Consider the following 8585-nt stretch of genomic DNA (forward strand, 5'->3'; position numbering starts at 1 on the left):
GGCCAAGGTGGGCAGATCACCTGAGGTCAGGAGTTCAAGACCAGCCTGGCCAATATGGTGAAACCCCATCTCTACTAAAAGTACAAAAATTAGCCAGTTGTGGTGGTGCATGCCTATAATCCCAGCTACTTGGGAGGCTGAGGCAGGAGAATCACTTGAACCCGGGAGGTGGGGGTTTCAGTGAGCTGAGATCATGCCACTGCACTCCAGCCTGGGCGACAGAGAGAGACTCTATCTAAAAAAAAAAAAAAAGAGAGAGAGCCTGGCACTTCTTCTCTCTGTCTCTCTCATTCCTCTCTCACTGTGTCTCTGCACATACCAGCTTCCCCTTGCCTTCTGCCGTGAGTGAAAGCAACCTGAGGCCCTCACCAGATGCCAATTTTGAATGTTCCAGCCAGCAGAGCTGTGTGCTAAATAAACCTCTTTTCTTTATAAAATACTCAGCCTCAAGTATTCCTTTATAACAACACTAAACAAGCCAGGTGCAGTGGCTCATGCCTATAATCCCAGCACTTTGGGAGGCAGGGGTGAGCCCATGTGTTCAACACCAGCCTGGGCAACATAGTGAGACCCTGCCTCTACAAAAAAAATTTAAAAATTAGCTGGGTATGGTGATATGTGCCTGTAGTCCTACCTATTCAGAAGGCTGAGGCCAGAGGATCACTCGAGTCCAGGAATTCAAGGTGACAGTGAGCTATGATCATACCACTGCACTCCAGCCTGGGCAACAGAGTGAGATCCTATCTCCAAAAAAGATAAAATAAAATAAAACAAAATATAACAACACTAAACAGACTAAGGCATTGAGCAAATGGATCTACAAAATAATCTAGAGATTAGAAGTTGTCATCAGAAATGTTGGGAATATTTAGGGGGCCGCTGGGCAACTTATGTTATAATAACTTAGGTACAAATAGAAAGTGGAATTTCATTTTGTAGTCATAGGTTACAATGTTGTATAAGTTCTTATTTAAGACTAAATAACCTAGACTGTGAGAATGTACCAATTTACACTTTGGTCATTGTCTCATAGAAGTCGTAGGACCAAACAATGTCTTCATGAGTTGGGGTGGGATTTTATTCCCAAAGAGGAAGGATATATGTATACCATCCTGAGAGTAATATTTGCCTTATGCATCTTACTTTTAACAGCAATACTGAATAAGCTAAGCCTTAAGATAGCTGTCTGCTTACAGTCTCTTAGAAAGGATTTTCCCTATAGTCTTCTTCTAGAATATTACTTCTGTGTGTAGTTCTTTTCTTGTATAAGACGACCCTGTCACCTTAACCACAATTGATGTGAATGAGAGCAGTTATCTAATCCAAGGAAAAGCAACCCATCGTTCAGTCAAAAACCTATGATTTGTCTGGTCATGAAGACTGTTCATCGGAGATAATTGTAGCTAACTAGACTGAAGAATATCACCTTTCTTTGAAAGGAGTTCAACTGTTAGCAAAGGCAAAAACTGAAAGAAAAAGAGAAATGTAATTAGTAGAAGCCTACAAGCAGGAGAAGCCAAGAAGGAGAAGCTAATACAACAGAGGCCATTATGTTGAGCAAAAGAAGAGGGTACACGTATTGGTGACTTATTGGAAGGACAATCAGATTCAGAATAATTGTCTCCATTATAGTGGAGCATACAATGGAGCCATTAGAAGCTACCCAGTTACCAGAACAGCTGGACATCAAGAAGGAATTTTCAATTCTCAAATCATGTTCTGTCCCCTTGAGTCCTGCAGGATAGCTTCAGCATGTCTTTATTCCTGTAACCTACTAAACTCTAGCTACGCCCACATGGCTGCAATGAATTTTACCAGTTTTAAAAAAATCAATACTGATTTAAATAAGTAGGAAAGCGTATTAGTAGGCATTAGTAACGAAGTGAAACAAGACTGACAGAAATCAAAATTTAAGAAAAATAAACTAATAAATATTATTTTTTCCTTTTCTTTCTTTCTTTATTGTGAAGATGAGGTTTTGTTTTACTGCCCAGATGGTCTCAAACTCCTGGGCTCAAGCTATCCGTCTGCCTTGGCCTCCCAAAGTGCTGGGATTACGGGTGTGAGCCACCATGCTCAGCCTTCTTTTTTTACTTCTTTTTCCCCCCCGGTGAAAACTGGAAAAGCTGCTAGACAAATTCTAAAAGAGATGTAACACTGGTAAATATTCTTAGTCTGTGGGTACTGAGCATGAAGTTCCAATCTTGGCTTCCAAGTATCTAAGGCAAAAAGAAAAAAAAAATGAGAACAAAAATATTTTATTTTTTTTTTTTATTTTTTTTATTTTTTTTTTTGAGACGGAGTCTTGCTCTGTCGCCCAGGCTGGAGTGCAGTGGCCGGATCTCAGCTCACTGCAAGCTCCGCCTCCCGGGTTCACGCCATTCTCCTGCCTCAGCCTCCCGAGTAGCTGGGACTACAGGCGCCCGCCACCTCGCCCGGCTAGTTTTTTGTATTTTTTTAGTAGAGACGGGGTTTCACCGTGTTAGCCAGGATGGTCTCGATCTCCTGACCTCGTGATCCGCCCGTCTCGGCCTCCCAAAGTGCTGGGATTACAGGCTTGAGCCACCGCGCCCGGCCTGAGAACAAAAATATTTTAAAATATTTAACTTTTATCTTCATTTATTTTTCCCTTTCCTTCCTCTCATATTAGCCAGATCTGTGCTTTCTTCTTCAAGGGGAAGTCTGTTGTAAGGATGGACGTTGAACTTGCCTGGTTTTATTTCAAAAGGCTAAGCCTCAGTAAAGGAGAGAAATAGCGGGAAAAGATAAAATGACTTGCAGAAAGCTGAAGTAAAGAACTTTGCTCAGTTGATAAAACAATATCCCACACACTCGATAATACCAGAGGAACTTGTATTTTGGACATGAGGACCCTGATCCAGATTTGTGGTAGTATTGCTAGGGAGAGAGCAAGAGACCCCAAAGTATGAAATTCTCAGCCTTGGCAAAAAATACCCATGCTGCAAACCTGGTGTGGAAGCAGCTAAGTGCTACTGGACCTGAAGGGATGATTCAGAAAGAGCATGGACAGGACTATGAAGAGTGGGTCAACGACCAGTGGGTCTTTCTGTTACCTCCTTGATGCCCTGGTACTGCATAAGATTCCAGAACCATGAACAGCCGTGGGGAGACTGGCATCAAGCTTGAAGAATGAACAAAGTTAAATTTCTACATGCTGGGTAGAATTGTGGGTGGGGGAGTATTACTCAGAATCAGAAAGTATCTTGATGTACAAAATTTTTTGCATATCTATACCTGAGAACTGATATTTCCCCCCTCCCCACTATACCTGAGTTATCAGAAAAGACAAGAATCAAGCTCACTTCTGAGTTTCAATGGATCACAGTGGTTGCAAGGACAGTTAGGCTCTTTCTAATCACAAGACAAAACGACATGCTCAGGGAATCTTAGGTAATGGGACGTTAAAGTAAAGAAGACAAATTTCTGTCTTACAGCCAGTCCTTTCACCCGTGTTGGAATGAATCTGGAAAGTCATTTGGGATATTACCAGTTCTTGCCATTGTGTTCTCATGCTGCTGTAGATTCCTGTTGCAGTCCTATACCATTCTGGTGACTCAGCTAATCTCTGTAGCTGCTATTCCTGCTACTGAGCAATGAACTGACTTCTCTCCATTGTCTTTCTTAGCTTTTGCCATTCATGGTTTCTGACTACTCTTGGCTTTTATTGTCTCATGGCTTCTGATCATTGCCTTTTCTCTGGGTGAGAAAAGGTTGGCTTTGTTCTTTTCTTTTTTTTGAATTCTACCCCTGTGATAAACTGCTGACTTATTCTGTGTGTTGTACACTCAGCTTTGTAAGAGAGAATATTGATCCATTCATTCAGTCATGGCCACCTCTGTTGGGCAAGGCTATCACTCCTGAATCATTTGCTTATGCCTGGTCCAAGCTGCAGCCAGGGATAGGAGTTCTCAAGCTTTTCTTTCTTTTTTTTTCTTTTTCTTTTCTTTCTTTTTCTTTTTTTTTTTTTTTGAGCTGGCTTCCTCTCTTGCCCAGGCTAGAGTGCAGTGGTGAGATCTCAGTTTACTGCAACCTCTGCCTCCTGGGTTCAAGTGATTCTCTTGCCTCAGCCTCCCAAGTAGATGGGTTACTGGCTTGTGCCACCAAGCCAGGCTAATTTTTATATTTTTAGTAGAGATGGGGTTTCACCATGTTGGCCAGGCTGGTCTTGAACTCCTGACCTCAAGTGATCCACCTGCCTCTGCCCCCAAAGTGCTGGGATTGCAGGTGTGAGCCACCACACCCGGCCAGTTCTCAAGCTTTTCTGAGCTTACCTCACAAGGAGTTGTAATCGTGGCAGACCCTGTGAGAAGAAGACTAAAAGCAAACACTTATGTATTGCTAACCGTGGGCCAGACATTGTTCTAAATGCTGTATAGTCTGTTCGCCCTTCCAAATAATATACCCATTTTACAGATAAGGAAGCTAAGATGGTTAAAGTTGACAATATTTCAAAGATCACATAGCCAGTAAGCAGCAGAGCTAGGATTCTAGCCAGGCAGTCTAGCTTTTTTACAAGCAGTGCTCTCTGCTTGTATTCTGTGAAATATCTTTATGTTAGGATCTGTTCCTTTATTTTCTGAATTGAGACTGATAATCCAGCTTTTCAATTAAGCCAAGAATATTCTTACTAAACCGTTGATTGCATTTCAATCTTTGAATATCACTAACAGTATTAGTAAGGACGATTCTTTCAACAATCCCAGAAATTCATCAAATGCTTACTTCCTAAGTGAAAAAGAAAAAAGAAATGTTATTAGGGTAAATATTTTCTTTCAATGTTATTCAGCATTCCAAACTATCAGGAGCATAACATAATTCTGTTCAGGGACCTGTACTGTTGTTTATTTTCAAAGAGGACAGAAGCCTTAAAAGAGTAGTTTCATTAATATCAGATTTTTCAGAGTCCTCCAAAAATGTTTTATGGCATGTCCTATTCAGTTTTTCTAAATTAGAGACTCAAGTATTTATAGACAATAGCATTGCTTTAAGTAAGATGAAATGATGTTAGGAATCGAAAGCCTATCCTGTTCATCTTTGTAAAAAATATCAGAATAGTGGGAGCTTAAAAAATTAAGACAATTGAACTCATGAAGATAGACAGTAGAATGATGGCTACCAGAGGCTGGGAAAGGTAGTTGAAGAGAGAGTGGTTAACAGGTACAAAAATGTAGTTAGAATGAATTAGCACAACAGGATGACTACAGTACAACAATAATCGTACATTTTAACATAACTAAAATAATATAATTGGATTGTTTGTAGCACAAAGAAAGGATAAATGCTTGATGTGATGGACACTCCATTTACCCTGATGTGATTACTATGCAATATATGTCTGTAGCAAAACATCTCATGTCCCCATAAATATATACACCTAGTATGTACTGACAAATTTTTTTAAAAAATTAAAAAATACCAGAATACATGTAATAAACAGTAATGAATATAAAATTACTTGAGAATCCCTAAAGACACATTACTTATATTCTTGTAGTAAAGACTATTATTGGAAAAAAACTTGCCTAACTGCAGCAAGTGTTTTGAGAAGAAATATGATTTAACTGTAAGATACGGAAGGAGACTGAAATGCATTATTCAATCGCATTATTCATTTTGATGCTGATAAGACTGAGATAAAGCAAAGTGGATGGCTTATGCAATCCCAGGTTGCATATTGCCACTTTTTGAATTACCAAGAGACATTTAATTAAATAGCATCACACAGTCACGGTGGTCATTCTCACAACAGCAGCTGGACTCACAGCTGGGTGTAGTGGCATTCTCACAAAGGCGTTCTGACCTTGGCAGCATGTCTGACCTCTCCTTTGAGACTTCTCTGCTAGCCCCTGTGGATCTCATCTCTTGCACTGCTTTCAGACATGCCCAGAATAGAGCTGAAATGGAGTCCTGCCATAAATCAAAATCTGTGAATGGATACTATAAAATTCCTAATTTATATGCTATGTGGTGTGTGTTCCTTTGAGAGACATGAAGATATGTAAATAGAGTAACCAGAAAGGACTGATGTAAAAGTACTATTTTGCTAAGAAAAGAAGCAACAGAAATCAGTAAACTCACTTCATGTGAGTGTACCACTAAGCAGTGTGGAACGGCAGCTGGAGAGGGGCTTGTAAGAAGCTGATAAATGTCTATCAAACAGAGGCTTTTCTTTCATTTCCAAGCTGGTTTGGTGTGATGTAGTTGTCTTTCCTGCTGTCTACTTGGAAGACATGACAAATCATTCTGTGTAATTTAAGCCCAAACTGGAAGGTAGGAAAGAATTCCTCTTTCTGGGCCTCTTTCTGCTAAAAGGGTTGTTATGAACTCAAGCAGAATATAAAAGGTTATTTCCTAACACAAAAATGTCATGTTCCTGGAGAATCAAGTTTTTAGATCCTACTAGTCTGTGTGATGTATTACTTTTGCAGTTCAAATGAGAAATAAAGTTTTGCAATGAGGCTTTGGTGTTAATGTACATATCCAATATTCCACAATTTATGGATATTTGTCTTAAGTCTAATTACTCATTTTCCACTTATTTTAAATTTGTCACAAGCACTCAAGACAGAAATCAGAATGGTGCTTATTTTATACCACATCCTTAGACCCACTTTGTAAAAAATTACTTTTAGTTCAACTTGCCTCTATAATCAATCTTAGAACAGTTTTGTAATACATTGTATAATACGTCAGCAGAAATCAATTCGAGCAACTCTTCAGCATCTCCTGCTAACCTCAAAGGAATAGCAGATGACACCACTTGCCATTTTAATTTGTTAAATGGTATTGAGGAAAACCAGATATGCAACACATATTTCCAATTAAACTTTGTAATGCTTGGTTGATATTTATCTGAGGCATTGCATTTTAGATGGTAGAATTGTAGTAGCACAAAATTTTAGTCAACTAATTTTGAGGCTGAATTGTAGAATGAAACATGTTGTTTTCTGTGAAAAGTAGAAAGGGTAGTACCTGCAGTGTGTTAGGCTTGTGAGTCCAGAACTCTTTCTCATGCTACTTTTTAGAAATGCTGATGTAGAATTCTCCATTGTTATATTTGAACTGAAATTTAGACCTTGTAATAAATTAAAAAGAAATAGAAAAGTTTGGACAAATAATGTGGGCATTACATTATTGTAAATAGCATACTATGTAAGTTTAAAAATAATGTTCCTTCTTTTAAAAATAGCTTTTCCCCTTCTTTTAAAATTATTTTAAATTAACACATAATTGTATGTACTTATGATGTTCAGTGTGATATTTCAATTCATGTAGACAATGTGTAATGATAAAATCAACCCCTTAATTTATAAAAAAAAATTTTTTTTGAGAAACGGTCACTCTCTGACACCCAGGCTGGAGTGCAGGGATGCGATCACGGCTCATTGTAGCCTCAACCTTCTAGGCTCAACCAATCCTCCTGCCTCAGTCTCATGTAGCTGGAACCACAGGTGTGTGCCACCGCACCCAGCTAATTTTTGTATTTTTTGTAGAGATAGGAGTCTCACCACGTTGCCTAGGCTGGTCATGACTCCTAACCTCAAGCGACCCTCCCACCAAGGCCTCCCAAAGTGCTAGGATTACAGATGTGAGCCACTGCACCTGGCCTCAATCCCTTAATTTTAAGAAAGTACATATTCGTTAATTGATACTAGAAAATTTGGAAAAGTATAAAGAAAAAAACTGTCGTTGTCCAACTAAAGATAGGTATTATCTATATTTAGGTATGTTTCCTCTCTCTATGTTTTTTTTTTCTTGAGATGGAGTCTTACTGTGTTGCCCAAGTGGCAGTGCAGTGGCACAATGTTGGCTCACTGCAACCTCCACCTTCTGGGTTCAAGTGATTCTCCTGTCTCAGCCTCCCAAGTAACTGGGATTATAGGCGTGCGCCACCACGCCTGGCTAATTTTGTATTTTTAGTAGAGATGGGGTTTTGCCATGTTGGCTAGGCTGGTCTCGAACTCCTGACTTCAAGTGATGCTCCTACCTCGGCCTCCCAAAGTACTGGGATTACAGGAGTGAGCCACCGTGCCTGGCCTTTCCTCTATACTTATTCTTTTGTTTTGCGTTGTGTGTTTCATTTATTTTATTATATTATTATTATTGTTTTAGAACTGGGATTTCACTGTGTTACCTAGGCTGCACTGCAGCTCCTGGGATCAAGTGATATTCCTGCTTCAGCTTCCTGAGTACCTGGAATTACATGTGCATGGTCCACTGTGCCTGGCTGTGATTGTGTTTATTTTTAGAAAATTTTTTAATTCTTGCCTTTTCAGTTAACAATATATAATAGCATTTCTCTATGAATGCTAATATATACCTTTACAAAGAAATTTAAAGTATAGTACAATTTTACATTACTTGCAGTTTCCATGATTTATTTATCTAGTCTCAGATCTTTTTAGGTTGACCTACGTTTTCACTTTCATAAAGTATGCTATTATATCTTTATGTATGGAAAGTACTCTTTTTTTTTTTTTTTTTTTTTTTGAGACTGAGTCTGGCTCTGTCGCCCAGGCTGGAGTGCGGTGGCCGGATCTCAGCTCACTGCAAGCTCCGCCTCC

At 39.3% G+C, this 8585-nt stretch overlaps 1 non-coding gene across 1 annotated transcript; it reads right to left on the minus strand.

The window, feature by feature from the left end:
- Positions 1 to 2098: 2098 nt before the first annotated feature.
- Positions 2099 to 2160, minus strand: LOC112625593. The gene has a single exon (XR_003119677.1). It is a non-coding gene; the product is annotated as a U7 small nuclear RNA (small nuclear RNA).
- Positions 2161 to 8585: the final 6425 nt, after the last annotated feature.

Source organism: Theropithecus gelada, chromosome 5 (genome assembly GCF_003255815.1).
Source record: "Theropithecus gelada isolate Dixy chromosome 5, Tgel_1.0, whole genome shotgun sequence".
Classification (NCBI taxonomy): Eukaryota; Metazoa; Chordata; class Mammalia; order Primates; family Cercopithecidae; genus Theropithecus; species Theropithecus gelada.